Source organism: Ochotona curzoniae, unplaced genomic scaffold (genome assembly GCF_017591425.1).
Source record: "Ochotona curzoniae isolate NIBS_2020 unplaced genomic scaffold, NIBS_Ocur_1.0 contig_66, whole genome shotgun sequence".
In the NCBI taxonomy this organism is placed as follows: domain Eukaryota; kingdom Metazoa; phylum Chordata; class Mammalia; order Lagomorpha; family Ochotonidae; genus Ochotona; species Ochotona curzoniae.
The window spans coordinates 26,147,663-26,164,887 of record NW_024466512.1 but is presented as its reverse complement, the minus strand read 5'-3'; the positions used below and the strand labels follow the sequence as shown (position 1 = coordinate 26,164,887).

Sequence of the window (17,225 nt, the reverse complement as noted above, 5' to 3'; positions counted from 1 at the left end):
CTCATGAAACAGGGATGCAAAACCTAGGTTTCCAACACACACACACATATTCCCATCTTAGTGGCTTGCTCAGCTCAGAAGTCACAGGTTCAAATGCCCTCTCAAACACTAGCAGATGAAGACAGCGAGAAACCACGCAAAAACAGGGGCAGGAACCCTTCAGTTGCTTGCTGATCAGCTCACGTGAGCTGAGCTTGGCAGGCCTTTCTTCCTACAGCATGGATGCTTCTGCTTGAAAAAGTATGCTCAGAGTTGGGAGGAACGGCAGGTCTCAGAGCCAAACGGTTTTCCTTTATATTTGCCCAGCACTTCTCTCCCTTGTCAGCACTCTCGGTTACATTATCTCTTCCGCCCTTCAAAGCAAGCAACCCTGTGATGTCATCAGGGTGGGATGCATTTCTCTGTCTGGGGCCCTATGAGGTCGAACAGCTCACCTAAGATGCCCTGGTGGAAGTGGCAAAACCAAGTCGACTCCCAGAACCCAGATGTGCACAGTCCCGGCCTAGCATGCTTCGGTCTCTACAGAAAGGACAGCATGGCTCTCTGCAAATCCCATCCTACAGCCCACTGAGGAGTTTCTCTTTCACAAAAGTTAATTAAAAAAAAAAAAAATATATATATATATATGCATATTCACCAGTGGCTGAAGATGCTGGGTAGATGCATTGGTCCTGGAGCTCCGGGCACCGAGAGGGTTTCACAGACTCTTCCAATGGCTGCCAATTCCTGCAATGTCAAACACACAAAACACCTGGTGTTAGTCACAGCATCCCACAGCCTGCCCCCAAGGGGACCCATCCAAACACCAACTGCCAGGCACTACACGTAGGCTCAAAAACCCATCCTCCTCCTCCAGCCTGACTCCCTTCCTCTCCCTGGTCTTCCAGACTAGAATCAGAATCTTCAACTAACCAGCTGCAAGAGCCCCTAGAATTATAGGATCCTGGGCAGAAAGGAGCTTTAGAGATCTTTAGCAGGAAGCATAAAGTGAAAACACAATAAGTCACATTTAGCTTGGAAAGAGATGTTAACAGTTCATCTGCAAGATATGTTCAGAAAATCTGAACCAAAACTTAAAAATCAGAGCTATCATACAAAAACCCAGACTTCCCACTTTTCTTTGAAGCAATCAAACATCAGCCAGCACTGTGGCATAGCAACTTAAGCCACTGCCTGGGATGTCAGCATCCTTTATGGGCACCAGTTCAAATTCTGTGTGTTCTACTTCTGATCCAGTTCTTCCATAGCAGCAGAGGATGGGAAAACAGCAAAGGATAGCCCAAATATTTGAACCCCTGCACGTATAGGGGGATGCAGAAGGTCCTGGCTTAAGCCTCACCCAAACATGGCTATTGTGGCCATTCAGCCAGTGAATCAGTGAGTTCCAAGCAGCCAACAAGCAGTGCACCAAATGCCTGGCCCTACAGTTAGCTTTCAGAGAAGTAGTAACTTCAAGGAACTACAGTCAGAGCATCCTACCCATTTTCTACTAAACTGCTTGCCATAATTTCCTATGTCACCAAAGAATTGAAGAATAAATTATACCAGGTTCCCAAACGGTTTGTTTCCCAATGTGACATTTCCAGTAATTTCACTACTTTGTTCTAAAAAAGCAAACAGAAGAATCTCACAAATACCATGCATCTATCACCTCAAAAGTGTTCAATCAATGTTTCAAACTGTTTGGAACACTCATAGTGCTAGAAAAATCTCCCTTAATACGCATCTAGCACTAACTAGCACTGAAATAAACGAGCAATATCAGCTGTAAGAGCTTGATGGAGTTATTTCTATCACCTCCTTAAAGAATTCATCAATTCATTCACTCAACAGTTACTGAACCATAGTATACACCAGACAGTGCACACAGGCGACAGACATGCAGGAATGGACAAGCCCATTAATTTAAGCTATATGAAAAAAAATTATTCAGATACTCCAATTCTAGAACAATGGGTAAGTGCAGGGATCTGGAAATGGCGTTACTGTGAGAACAGTGGATGGGGTCACCTCATGGCAGAGAAGTGGGAAGATGCTTCCTGGCGTGGATGAGAGCAGATCAAGGCACTGGGAGTGGGGGTGAGCATGGAGGGAACATGGATCACAGGCTAACAAAGGCAACAACACTCAAGGAAGAACATCCCCTCCTGTGGGGTCTTGTCCAGATCCTCCCAATACAAGTATTAAAATCCCCTGCCTCGTGCCACATGACTCAATAGCTGCTGAGAGTTGATGTTCAGACCCCCAAGTGCCCTGGAGGTGCATTTCACCCAGTACCCTCCCCCAAGAATGTCGCTGGCCCAGCCCTGTGATTCAAACACAGCCGGCACTGCCCATGAGTGTGCAGGGCCTGAGGGGCACGGCGCTACAAACACCAAGCCTTTCGTGCTATTTCAGAGAACTAAATAAAGGGTCTTCCTCACGGCAGTCACAGGACTGCCCAATCCTCTCCATTGTGGGCCTAGACTTATGTGGCCAGATTTTCTGCGTATTACAGCGTTAAGCAGAAAGTTTTATGACAAAATGTCTCAGAGTATCAGAACATGTAAGTGGAGCTCTTCTTTTTCATCACAGGCAAGTAAGAGGTGAGTGTGCGGCGCTGAAGCAGGCCTAGCAGTCCAGGGAAAGCACTCTCCAAGGACAAGCTGGAAAAGGGCTAAATACAGGGCCATGGTCATGGCTGAGGGTTCAAGACCAGCACGAGGAAACAAGGCAGCATTCATCTGAGGAGGGGGCAGAGGTCTCTGGATCTAAAACTGCTGCGCAAGTTCCCAAATTTGGGTGGAAACTAGAATCTCTGGAGAACTAACTCACGGAATGAATGAATGAATGAATGAATGACTCCTGGGTTCCAGACTCACCACAGCAAAATCTCAGGAAAACCAGGCATTGCTCAAAAGCCTCTCCCAGGTGACTGCACTGCCCAGCTGAAAATGGGAATGTTTCCCTTGGAGGCTCCAGAACAATCCCTTCAAGGTTTCCAATTCTGGGCCCAGGTTTTAGAGGAGTTACTCATTTTTTTTTTTAAATTGCAAAGTCAGATATACAGAGATGAGGAGAAACAGAGAGAAAGACATTCCATCCGATGATTCACTTCCCAAGTGGCTACAATGGCTGGAATTGAGCTGATCCGAAGTCAGGAGCCCAGAGCCTCTTCTGGATCTCCCATGCGGGTGCAGGGTTCCAAGGCTTTGGGCAGTCCTCAACTGCTTTCCCAGGCCACAAGCAGGGAGCTGGATGAAAAGCAGGGCCACTAGGATTAGAATCAGCGGCCATATGGGATCCAGGCACTTGCAAGGTGAGGATTTAAGCTGCCAGGCTACTGCGCCAGGCCCGGAGTTACACATTCCTAGTACATTTATCTACTCTCTGCATCACATTAAGACACCATCACTCGGGCCCAGCGCAGTGGCGCAAGTGGTTAAGGTCCTCACCTTGCACGCCCGGGATCCCATATGGGCGCCAGTTCTATCCCGGCTACCCCGCTTCCCTTCCAGCTCCCTGCCTGTGGCCCGGGAAAGTAGTCGAGGACGGCCCAAGGCTTTGGGACCCTGCACCTGCGCGGGAGACCCGGAAGAGGCTCCTGGCTTCGGATCGGCATAGCATCGGCCGTTGCGCTCACTTGGGGAGTGAATCCTCGGACGGAAGATCTTCCTCTCTGTCTCTCCTCTCTGTATATCTACCTTTCCAATAAAAAAAAAAAATAATAAAAATAAATCTTAAAAAAAAGACACCATCACCTAACTCCTTTTCATATTAAATTAAAAACAAAACAGCATATCAACAAGCAGAACAGCACACAGAGCTCTGCTCCTCACCCCACTCCCTAGAATATCATAACCAGGTCAGTGTAGGGAGCTCTACTCCTCATCCTGGTCCCTAGAATACCATGACTTAGTGACAGCACCTCCAGGTAAATGACAGGGGTCCCCCAGATGTGTGTCTTCCATATCCTCCAGCAGAATAAAGGCTATAGACCGACCCAGTCATCAAGATGGCCTTAGAGGAACAACTCCAAGCAGGGAGGACTGCAGATCAATGCAATACCTGGAGACCAGCCAAGCCAACTGAGCGCTTCTTTGCTGATTTCCACTCTGTGGTCATGAAATGGACTGAGTAATTCCAAGCCAAGAATGGCAAAGTAAATGCTAATAACCGCAAAGGCAACAGGTTGAAGTAGGCTGGTTCCTTGAATGGACCAGCCTGGAGTGCTATCCGCCTCAAGGTTACCAATGTCACCAGGCAACCTTCAGAAAGCCAACTCCAGAGCAAGCCACAGCTGTGCAAGGTCAGTCTTCCTGACTGCACGGCCCAGCAGAAGTTCACTCTCCTTCAACACAAGGAGATGCTCAGGCATACCCTTCAACCTAAGAGGTTAAGCCACAAGCAACTGTATGCAGGCAGTAAAAGGGGATAAAAATACAAGAGGCAACTTCATGTAGCTCTCAGTTTTTAGGAAATCTACAACGCTCTTACATCCTAACCTAAAACAAGACATGTCAATGCAGCTCTCCAAAACACATGACAAGCATTGCTCCTGGAAGCTCCACCAAGGCCCTCTTACATGTACTCCTCTACCTCATCCCAACAACAGCATGGCATAGGCTACTGTGAGAGTCACCTACCCATCACCATGGCTACCAAACATCATTCCCAACCACCCAACCCACTCTGGGCCCACACCATCCTGCTGGCCTTCACAGCTCACATCAGATTCTCACATTGCTTTCCTTCCTACCTACTATGTGCAAGAACCATCATTTTGTCAATACTATTTTGAGTTTTTGCTAGTGTTTTTACACTTCAAGGTGACTTTCAGTCACTAGTTAGACTGGCTGATCACTATTTCCCCATGTGGTGTTTCAGAACCTTCCAACTTCCTTCTAAGCATATCCCAAATTCCCTGCCACCCAGCCCACCTTACTTTCCTGAGCCCACAGCAGACTCCATCCCCTCCTTCCATAAATTCCAAGGACAAAAAACCCCAGCTGGCCTTGAGGCTAACAAACTTGGGATAGAAACAAATCAGAGTAATTTTCTTTTGTGCAATGTTTTGGTTTAAATCACACTGCATTCATTATTTAAGATGACTTTCTACTATGCAGAATGAATCCTCTTTTTTTTTGTTTGACATTGACAATGACTTCTGTGTTTACCAGAACATATTCCACTGTATCTGGGGCCAGAGTCCACATCCTCAGGCCCTGAACCCCACTCAGGCCCCCACGGCACTCCATGCCAGGGTGGCTCCTACTTCCGAAGCATTTCTGCCTTCTGGTCCCACTGCATGGCGTTCTTCCCACAGCACCCACTGGCAGCAGAAAATGGGTCTCTGGGAGCCTTTTCAAGCCTTCCCATCTACTCCACAGATTGAGTGGGAGGAGAATGAACACTTCCGAGTTCTCTGAATGACACAAGTCTCCTAAAATACAACAAAATTAGTTGAAGAATAGCAAAGTAATCGTTTCTCCCGTTTAAGAAAGTAAAAGAATGCCCACTTCAAATGATTCATAGTGACTTCATGCTTTTTCTTGCACTACGACATGTACCCTTGCTCCAAAAGCTGAAGGTTCTCTCCTTCCTTTTCCTAAGACAGTGTAGGGCCAGGTCTCTACAGATGCCTATTCTATCTCATTAGGGCACCTCAAGAAAAACACCATCTATTCTTCCTACCAGAAAGATACAGAGTTCCCATCTACCATTCATTCCCAAAATTCCCATAATAGGGGCTGACACTGTGGCACAGTAAACTAAACCTCTACTTGCAGCACCAGCTGCAATTCAAGCCCTAGCTACTCCACTTCTGATCCAGCTCCCTGCAAATGAGCTTGGGAAAGCAACATGGCCCCTATACTCACATGGGAGGCCAAAATAAAGCTACTGGCTTTAGACTGGTCCAGCTCTAGCCATTGTAGCCATTTAGGGAGTGAACCAGAGAATGGAAGAGATCTCTATCCCTGTCTCTCCTTTTCTCTGTAACTCTGCCTTTCAAATAAAAATAAACAAATCTTTTTTTAAAAAAAAATTACATAATGCCAGGGTCAAAGAAGGAAGCCAGGAACTTAACCCAGGCATCGCATGCGAGAGTCAGAAACCAAACTAAGTCATCCCCACTACCTCCCAGGGACAGGATTAGCAGAAACCTGCAGCCTAGAGTTAGAACTGGAACCAGGAATCAAACCCAGGCCCTGGATGTGGGATGCGAGGGTTCAATCACAACCCCTTAACTCATCTGCACACATACATCTCCACCCTCCCTCAGATGACCAAAGCCTCCTCCTTCAAGCTCTTGGCATCGCTGTTCTCTCCATCTACAAAACTGTTCCCAGTCTCTAGGCACAGCTGGGTCATTCTCACCATTGACAGCTCAGATTAAACATTACCTCCTGCCTGGGGCCAGAACTGCCACCTAATCCTACTCCAACTACCCAGAGCCACTTTCCAAACAAATCCTGTGACAACACATAATTATCCTTTTTCCCCTTGGACTTGGGGGTGAGGGAGGAGTCTGGCCCTGCATGTTCACTGCTCCAACCCCAACAACACTGCACTTTCTGTGGCACAGCAAGCTCTCCAGAAGTCACTGCTGAGTGAACAGGTGGGCGAGTGAGGAGGCGAAAGCAGCCCAGGCGAGCAGGACTGAGGCTCCCAGAGACATTCCGTGCTGCGGCTTCATCACAGGCTCTGAAACATGTCCCATGCTCTCCCTTGAGTACTGTTCACAAGTGTGTTGCTGCTGAGATACCAGCACCATCACTGGATACTCCTCACCCTACTCCAACTGCTCAGACTTATGTATCTCCTCAAGACTCAATTCCCAAATTTGGTTTCTCTACTGCTTCCAATCAGCCATCAGCACCCCCCAAAATTTTGACATCTACCCCTACGAATGTGACCTTCCATGACCTCAAGACCCTCAAGCCCCAACCACCCCACCCCACCCCACCACTGTACCCTCCAACACCACCACCAAGGCGGTCACAGCTCATCAGGCCCCTCATGCTTGCAGCCTTGTCATGGCCTGCCCAGCTTCCTGGTACTCCTCAAACCCCTGCCCTCCCCTCAGGCTGGGACTGTGCTCTGCCGCCCTCGCCCACAATCATACTTGCCCTCAACATCCTGATCACCTTGCTTCCATCTGTTCCCCAACCTGACTTTCCTTAGATCTCAGGCCCCTGCCCTGTGGGGCCTCTGCCTGGCAGACAGTAGGTGCTCAGCAAATCCACGCTACCTTCTTTACAGTTCCCATTCCCACAGCGACTACTCGAAGAACCCTAATACGCAGCTCAGGTCAGTATCCTGCTGTTACATGTCCTCATTAAAGCCAACTGGAAAGAAACAGCTAGGTGGTTGGTAATTCTATCAGCAGCAGCAACCTGAAGGCCTGGAGAGTGAGCAGCAAGAGACATAGCATAGAAGATTGATGCTGGCTCAAGTTCACTCAAGCCTCTCTGGAGCAGTAAAACCACAAGCATGATTTCCCTCTCTGACCCTAAGGCCAGTTAGACACAAAAGGTCCTGTGTCCTGTACAGTATGATCCCCTTTATATGAAATGTCTGGAACAAGTAAATCTGTAGAGACAGAAAGTGGTTAGTGGTCTCCAAAAGAGGGCAGGGGGTGGGAAGAAGGAAGAAACGAGTCGTGACAGTTATTGGTTGTGGAGCTTCATTCCGGAGGCATCAAAGTGTTCTGGATTACTGCACAATTTCATGACAATATCATTAATCATTAAATTGGGGCCAGCACTGTGGCACAGCTGATAAAGTTGCTACCTACCATGCCAGCATCCCACTTGGGTGCCAGTTTGAGTCCCAGTCACTCCACTTCCACTCCAGCTCCCTGCTAATGGCCGGTGGAAACTTTCAGCTTTCAACGCCTGGCACTGCCCTTTAACTGTCTCTTTAAACTTCATATAAAATTCATGCAACAACAAAAACAAAAAAATTCATGCAACACAAAATTTATCACCTAGCCATTTGAACTGACAATCAGCTTTTTTTAGATTGATGGGGTGATTTAAAAGGCAGAATTACAGAGAGAGGGAAAACAAGAGGTGTGGGCGGGGATCTTTCATCTGCTGGCTGGCCACCCAGACCTAGAGCATGTGCTTTAGACTAAACAAAGTATTCAGCAGATGTGCATAAACAACTTTGTGGAAAGCCAGAGACTGCCTTGGTTGTGGTGGTGATGACACAAATCTGCAAGTGATATGACTGGACAGAAGTACACGCACGTGTGCACACACAGATGTAAGGCAGAGAGAAGGTCATGGTCCTTACTCAGGACTATTGACTGCAGCAGCATCAAGTTCCTAGTTGTGATGTTGCTGTACTGTGGTCATTTAGTGGTGCTGAAGGGCACCTGGGACCCTTTGGCACAATGGTTCAATGATTAAATCCTTACCCTGCAAGCGCCAGGATCCCATATGAGTGTCAGTTCATGTCCTGGATGCTCCACTTCTTATTTAACCCCCTACCTGTAGCCTGGGAAAGCAGCAGAGGATGACTCAAAGCCCTAGGACCCTGCTTCTGCATGGGAGACCAAGAAGCTGCTCCTAAATCCTGGCTCCCAGCCTTGAATCGGGTCAGCTCTGGTCACTGTGGCCATTCAGGGAGTGAACCAGCAAATGGAAGATCTTTATCTCCTCTATGTATATTTGATCTGCCCTTCCAATTAAAATATATATATATATTTTAAGATTTATTTATTTTTATTACAAAGTAAGATAAACAGAGAGGAGGAGAGACAGTGAGGAAATTCTTCCGTCCAATGGTTGACTCCCCAAGCAGCTGTAATGGCTGGAGCTAAGCCAATCTGAAGCCAGGAGTCCAGAGTCTCTTCTGGGTCTCCCATGTGGGTGCAGGGACCCAAGGCTTTGGGCCATCCTCCACTGCTTTATCAGGCCACAAGCAGGGAGCTGGATGGGAAGCAGAGTCACCAGGACACAAATCAGTGGCCATATGGGATCCCGGCACAAGCAAGGCAAGGACTTTAGCCATTAGGCTATCGCGCCAGGCCCAATGACAAATATTAAGAAAAGAAAGAAAGAAAAAGCTATAAAGTCAAATATTTTACAATTTTAACATGTAGCCTTTTCTTAAAAATAGCAAGATTTGCCAAGAGCAGGCCTCAAAGGAGTTGCATAACACTACTCCCTTTAAATGGCCATGGCTCCTAGATTCCTGGTCCTAACACCTTGTTGGCTGCCATTTATCAGGTCTGTAGGTTTTCCTTAAAGAGAAATATTTCTCTATCAACAACAGGAAAATAAAAGAACAAGAATGCCGTGTGTTTCTAGAAAAAAAAAGAAAAGGAAGACCACAACATTTTTGTATGGAAGGACATTCTTACAGGCCTGATTTGCAGCCTCACAGTCTTCACACCCCTGCTAGCTGCTTGGCCTCTCAACCCTTCAGCTTGGCCCCCTGGACTGTAACTCCTCAGGCCCAATGCCTTGCTCCAAGCCAGCTTCTAAACTGTAGAAACCAAATCCATGTGGAAAAACACAGCAGAAGCACAGAGGGCTCCATTCTGCCCTAAACATTCCAGGTTTAGCCTCTCACCTTTCCCGAGACAGAATCCTGCTCCCAGCCACCACCCTTTAGATAAATCAGCTCCCAGGAAATATCAGGTCTGCTGAAAAGGCCCCAAGGGTACACATTCCCCACACTTCCTACCTCCACCCCAAAGAATGCGCTTGAAACGTGACTGTCCTTGAAAAGGGGACATTGCCACAGACAGCCCATGCAGATGGTGCAGTGAATGCCTCCTGAGGGGCCAAATTTCCAGCCCCCTTACAAACAAACAGGTCACCTGGGGCTCCCTCCTGATGCAGGGAGAAATTTCCAATCCTCCTCCTTAGGTGAGGGCCTGTGGGCTGACCAACCCAGATCAGTGATCTAAACACTGTGACCTCTTGCTGCCGGAAGAGCTAGGAAAGGGCACAGCCTTCCACTGCAGAGATGCTGGGGCTAGGTGGTCTCCCATGGCAGCACTAGCCACACGTGGCCACCGAGCTCCCTGAGAGGGGGGCCTGTGTGCCTTCAGGCACACAGTTATTTAAAAGGCAGAGTTAGAGAAAGAAAAAGACAGATCTCCCATCTGCTGATGTATTTCCCAAACAGCCATAAGGCCAAAGATGGATGCTGAAGGCTTACTATAAAAAAAGTAAAAATTTTATTGATACTTTATATTGATTACATGTTAAACAATATTTTATTCATACAAAATTATAGAAAACATGTTTGAATGAATTTCCCCAGAGCCAATGTTGTAATGTAGGGGATTAAGGCACCACTTGCAACAATTATCCCAAATCAGGGCTTCAGTTCTAGTCCCAGCTGCTCCAGCTGACCCAGCTCCCTGCTAATGTGCCTGAAAAATAGCAAAGGAGCCAGCATTGTGGCACAGTTGGTTAAGCTGCTGCCTGCAATAACAGCATCCCATATGAAAACTGGCTTAAATCCCAGCCACTCTATTTGCTATCCATCTCCCTGCTAATGAGCCTGGGAATGCAATGCACGATGGCCCAAGTACTTGGACCCTGACCCACATGAGAGAGCCTGGCCCAGCCACGGCCATTGCAGCCATTTGGGGAGCAAATCAGTTTCTTGGAAAAATCTCTCTTCCTCTTGCTCCCCATCTCCCTGTAACTCTACCTTCCAAATCAACAAATAAATCAACAAACAGATAATGCAGCAAAGATAGCTCAAGCACCTGTGGCCTTGCCAATCATGTGGGAGACACGGAAGAAGTCCCAGACTCCTGTCTCCAGCCTGAACCAGTTCTGGCCCCCTGTAGCCATTTGCAGAGTATGAACCAATTGATGGAAAATCTCTGTTACTCTTGTAAATAAATAAATATATATATAAAAACCTTTAATAATTAAACCAAATAGATTTCACCTATGTTCTTTAATTGTTCTAATATGATTACTAGAAAATCTTAAATGACATTGGCTCACACAGTTATTTCAACTTCACAGCAGGCTGGAGGAAATTCATCACTCCAGCATGGAGATTACAGACTCACTGTTGGCCGAGCCAGTCTCCTCCTGCCAGCAGCATGATGCTAAGCAAGTGATCAATCTCTCTCACATTCAATCTTGTCCCCAGCACACGGGCACAAGCAGATCCAGCATGCTGGGCTGCGGGTGAGAGCAAACGGAAGGATGCAGCTAGAAGCACCTACTGTGCATCTGTTCTTAGTCAATCCTTACACCTGTACAGCACCCACACTGTCTTCCTTCCTCAGCTTCTTTAAAAACACAGATTTGAGTCTAGAATCTCCTGGCATTAAATTCACCGATCACAATGTCTAGTTGTGCACAATATCTAGCCACAGGACCTTCAGGGGAACGGCCAAGCTGCATCCCAAGGGAAACCCACACACATGTTTACTCACAAGCACCTTGGAGCACGCTGATGCCAGTGGTCTAGCAGCCTAAGAAATACTGAAATTGTGTCTAAACTACCAGGACCTCCTGGCCTGCTCTGGCCCACAAACAGGCCAGCCTGAACAGAGAAGGTGTTACCTACAGAGAAGCCAGGAGGTGATCAAAGAAAGGCCTTTCAGCAGCAGAGTGATGCATTCCTGAAGACCTTTTAACCTCTAAGGTGGGAAAAAACATCTGCCCTGAGCATTGTTTCAAACATCAAAAGGCAGCTGACACTTCCTGCCCTCACACATGGCCCCTAAAGGTGGTGAACAAATATGGACACTTTCAAGACCCCTACAGGCTTGGCGACTGGACTAGCGACAACCATGTGGGTCAGCACTCCCACTGGCCCGGTACGGGAGGTCAGGTACCCTTCCTGCCCTTGGCAGACACCCAGGAGAAATATCTTCTCCCTGAACTTCTACATTGCCTCTTGTATATAAGTGTTACTCCTGCCTTTCTTGTGGTCCCAGAAAGGGGCTCCAGGCACATCCTGCAGGTCCCGGCAGCCTGTTTATTCTGGGGTCTTTAGCCACTCCAAATATTATACAGGCAGTGATCACAAATCTAAATGATCCCAAAATGTGTATCAACAAGAAAGCACTCCCCTTTAGCTAAGCCAAACATTTTTTTAAAACCCTCTGTGTCATACTCCCTTCATCTCAAACCAATACAAAAGAGTACATTCTTGGTGGACAAAATTTAAAGTACACTTCCCCAGTGTTAGTAAAATGTAATCTGAAAACTTGACCATTTTCCCCCCTCCCTAGAGCTAATTTCCTTTTTACTTGTGGAAAAAATACAACGTGAATGATTTGCCACATTCCACTACGAAATTCAAATTGCCTCCAACTATTTTTACAAACAGAGTATAATGATCTAAAGGGGGCCTTGCCCTTGGAAGAACTAGGGAGAACTCATGAGTTACCTCTGCTTAGGCAAATGGGCTTGTTCTTTCAGTCACCAAGCACTTGGGCCATGTAAAAGGCAGCAAGAAGAGAAACTGCTTGAAACGACCCAGCAGACTTTCACAGAGGCAAGAAGAGAACCGGAGAACCAAGCAAGGTGAAATTGGTGAGGAGTTATGCCAAGTTGTAAAGGGGGTTAAGAGGAGAGACAAGGGAGAGCTGTGTGGCACAGCTGGGTTAACTGTGGGGACTGGGGCAACTTCCTGCACCTCTCTGGGCCCACTTCCACTTGTATAAAATGCAAGGGCTGCCCTCTGGTGATCCCTGTTCTGCTCCAGTGATCCTCATTCTGCAGATCTACACTTTAAGGGATAGCCGCAACGAGGTTGTGGACCAACAGGAGCACGTGGCAAAGAAAGAAGCAGTACAAACTACCCCCAAATCCCATTACCTCTGACAGCTCTAAGAAAATTCTCACAAGACACTTATCACGCATGCTCAGCAATGACAGGTGGTTTCTGGATCCTTTAACCTCAATATCAGAACATGGTGCACACTGTTCTTCCAGAAGCCATTTGCTTATGAGCTATACTGAAAACTCGTAAAGAACAATGACTTTCTCCCACTACAGTTGGTGACTTCCTCTCCCCAGCAAGAAAGCCCAAACTCTCTTGCCCTGTTTTGAGAACATGCATACAGGCTCACAGAGTCTATCTGGAGGTAACAGGCCCCAGAGGGAAGGCCAGACAAACCAACACCCCACCCAAAACATGGCAGTGACTCCATGCAGATTCACTTAAAAGGTCCAAAAGGACAGGTGAGGATACTGAGAAGGGGGCCAAGAGCTGTTGCCCCTTCCTCCAGCAGCCACACAAAATTGTCCCTTCCTCCAGCACCCACACAAGCAGGCTGGTCTCCAGGAACTCTCCTGTTGCACACAAAATCCTCTTTGGGCAACATGGTTTGTGGCAGCTAGCGCTCTAAGACTAATAAATCCACCTGGCATGTGGCTGAAATCAAACACAAAGACTCCACCCCTTTTACCACCTGTGGCCACGCTGAGTCCTCTCTGCTTTCTCATCTACGCACACTGGGTAACTGTATGCTCTAAACCTCAGAAGGGAAAGGAAAGAATTCAAAGAAGTGATGCAGGCGAGAGCTCAGCATGGTGCCTACATTAGAGGTGTGTGTTCATAATCATTTTTTCTGGGCAAGAGAATCCAAAGCTTTCATCAGATTCACAGCCCAACATAAAGGAAGAATCCCTGCTACATGCCCTGTCCTGGGAATGGAACTGAGGTCATCTGTGGCAAGGGATGTCCTTCTTCTAGCCTCCTCATTTCTCCAGAAGGATTTGAGGATTTCTAAGGCTTCTCCTAGGCAGAGCAGAAGTTAAACAATTGTGGCAAACTCTTTTGGAGGCAAGAAGCGCTCATTACCATGGCCAGGAAATGCCTCCCAGGGCCCCCAAGGCTTCAACCTGAAAGCAAAAATCAGAGCCAGATCCCCTCCACACACACACAGCTCAGCCCACACGATCCAAAACACACCCACTCCTGCATGGTCCTCAGGGTGCAGGAGGAAGAGCTCCTGGCACTACCCAGCCTATCCATCCCAGATGCCAAGGCAACCCTCCTGCACATCCTGCTGCAAAGCTGAGTCAACTTGGATGTACAGGTAGGTGAGGGTCTGGAATTGCAGATGACTCAGAGCTTGGGTTTGGCCTGGAAATAATGTGAATGAGGAGAAAAGGGTCTAAAGGGGAAAAACCATGGCAGGGGTAAAAGTTACAAATCAACCTAAAACCTGACATCGCCACTTTCTGACCTTGGAACCTTGAATAAATTACTCAACCTCTCAGAGCTTCAGTTTTTCTACCAATAAAATGGGGGGAGGGGGTGAGTATGTTTTAATGAGCAGTCCTTGCTGTACAGAGGATCCACGAGACCCTTTCTGCAGACACGTAACACAGCATCCGCCACCTCCTGAGGGGTCGCTCAGTGAATGCCACTGCCATTGCCACTGGGATATCTACCAAGGTGAGGAGGATGAGGCAAAGTTTTCCCAGGTCACAAAGACTTGCTCTGTTTTTGGCTGCTAGATTGTTACGTTGTTGTTGCACGGAAAATAAAATCAAGGCAGGTTTCTCAGGGAAAAGATACCAACGTCAGTGGGGGGTGCAGGGTCCAAAATTCACAAGAGTTCTAACTGCAGAAAGAAGCACAGCATGGGTCCTCGGCCCAGAGAGTTCCACTCTGGAAGCAACGATGGCGGACAACATAGGTGAGTGTCTAAGCTGAGGAAGACTGGCTCAGCGTTCACGTCCTTATTCTGAGCTGAGCCCAGAGTAACTCCACAGAAGTCAGCTGGGTAACTGAGACAGGTAGGTAGGTCCATGGATGACTGATCCGCAACAAGGAAAGATCATCACTTCACAAACACAGTGTGTCAGTGTGTTGGGTTGGAGGGAATCTCTCAAAGCAAGGGTTACTAAGAAAATAAGTGTAAATACAATGAGAGGCACCACTGATGGCACAGCAGCTGGGGACCAGTTCCCATTTCAGCCCTGCATCTGACATCCTGAAGGCACCAAGCTCCTACCCCTCCTGCAGCCTCCACCTTGCTACCCAAGGGCAGACTGAGAAAGGATTTGCAAATAATTGTGCTTCTTTTCCTCTAACATAAAAGAAACCCGTTCTTCATAGAAAGCTGTGAAAACAAAAGGAGTCTTAGCTGAAACACAATTATCCACTCACCAGTGTTAGCAAGTTAATTCCCTGCTGCCATTCTCGCCCTCAGTTCTTGTTGTAAGGGTAATCGGTTTTATTGAAAGGCTCAACATCACACTAAGCTTCTTAAGGTGGTAAGTGATTCTGAAGACTGCATTAAAGCAGCCAGAGAGACAGCACAAAGCGGGCGGGTAAAATGGAGACAGTGCAAGTGTGTCCACTCATGTGCACGCACACACACATGCACACACATGTGCACGTCCTACATCTCAGAAGCCTCTAAAACTCTTACAATACAACATGGTCTCCACGACCACTCCTGGACCAAAAGTTTAAACTCAGAAGATCAAAAAACAACTCCACCCACTTAAACAATGCTCTTTAAAGTATCAAAAAGTCTAGCATTTCAAACAAGCATTTTTAAAAATATTTTTAAAATAACAAAACCTAAGATGTGTTCTTTGGCATGAATCTGTGTTGGTTCCTGGTGGGGTTCCAGGACAGAATTTCAAAAGCCACCGTAATTATTCCTCATGTCACTGATACTACTCTATCAGACTCAAATAAATCAAAATCATAAAGGAAAACAAAACTGAACCTTTCCAACAACACGCTCAGAAAACACATGTTGAAACAGTTCATTTTACAGGTGCCTTCGGAAACCACTGCCAATATTACATGTGCCAGACCAACAGCAAGAAGAATTTGCTGACCAGTTCCCATAAACAGCACCCAAGAGATTTTTTCCTAAAGTATTTTAAGGCAAAGATAAAAAGAAAAATCCTAATGCAGGTGAGAGAACACAGGAGATTTTTCCAAAGAGTTCATAGAGTTAAAAAGTAAGTGCATTTTGGTGAGGGAAAAAAAAAGTTTTTTCATAGTTACTATTTCCACGAAAATTTTTAAGACCCCTCCTATAAGAATGCTACATGATACTGATTTTTGCAAAGACTCAAATGCATATCTAATAGAGCCTTGTTCACAAAGCCTGTGCTCCTCTTCAAGCACACCTACACACAGGTGTAGGAGGACTGGGAACCGCGCAGGCACAGAGACCTGAGGGACTGGTAGGTTGAAAGGCGAGATGCCCACAAAGCCCACTCCTAACCACTACCCCAGCCCTCCACGCCAACAAGCCAGAGCCTTCCAGGCCTGCAACAGGACCTGCTCTTCCTCAAAGATCTCAGTGAATCAAATGTGTAAGTTAGTGAATCTCCATTTCAGATTTTTCACTTTTGAAACTGCCATTCATGGTCTGGTTCTTACTTTTCCTATTGCTATCTTTCTCCTAAAACTGAAATTTAAAAATGAGGATGGGAGTGGGAGAGGAAACTATTTCCTAAAACCCAGCACTGCAGTGTTCTTAACGAAAGGGGAATGATGAAAGCTCAAGTCAGAGTCACGCAGCCATAAATGTCTACCAAAGCTGCTTGCATCTGCATGGTGCCCATTACTTTTTCCAAAGTCATCTATTACTTCACTTTATTTCACTCATGCCACAGCAATAGAAAACAAGTCATTTGTAAACTTACTGGACAAACTTCGTCTTCAAAGGTGTTCTCACCCTCTTAGGTGGAAGAAAGTCCCAGACAAGGATGTCAGTTCAACAGGAGAGAACTTCCCATGAGAAGAATCGTCCAATCTTGGAAAGAGTGAGTCAAGGGAATGAGTTCCTCACTGCAGAGGTATGCTTTCAAGTGCCCTTAAGATTCATGGTCTTCAAATTCCTTACAGTGGAAGTCATGCGGGTATTGCCCTGTTGCCTTCTCTCATTCCTTGTCAGTGAGAAAGATGGTAACATCCCCGATCTAAGTCCTAGTGAATTCTCCAGAACTCAGAAGGGCCATAAATAGAGAGGCAAAGGGCAGGGGATGGGAGTCACTCCCGAGCCTGGAGGAAACAGGATAAGCCTGGAGGAATGGCTTCTGGAATTGGACAAAGAATTCAGAGGTAGCTGGGGGCGGCCCTGGGAACAAAGTGCAACTGTCCACACTTGGCTAACAGCCCAATTACTATACCCCTAAGACTGCATTACAACAGTCATTCTGGAAAAGGTAGCACTTTTCATAGAAATTCCAGCTGGGTTCCCAGGACACAGGCATCTCCACCCTGCCCTGAAAGCCCTGGATATCTGCAAAGATAAACAGAAA

The 17,225-nt window shown here is 46.9% G+C and overlaps 1 protein-coding gene across 1 annotated transcript in view; it reads right to left on the bottom strand.

Annotated features, from left to right (window-relative positions):
• The window catches only part of SORBS1 (sorbin and SH3 domain containing 1), a 224,912-nt gene that overhangs the window by 159,771 nt on the left and 47,916 nt on the right, over positions 1-17,225 (bottom strand). Inside the window, exon 2 of the mRNA XM_040992413.1 lies at positions 638-726. The gene's annotated coding sequence lies outside the window, so the exon portion shown is untranslated. The remainder of the gene's footprint in view (positions 1-637; positions 727-17,225) is intronic.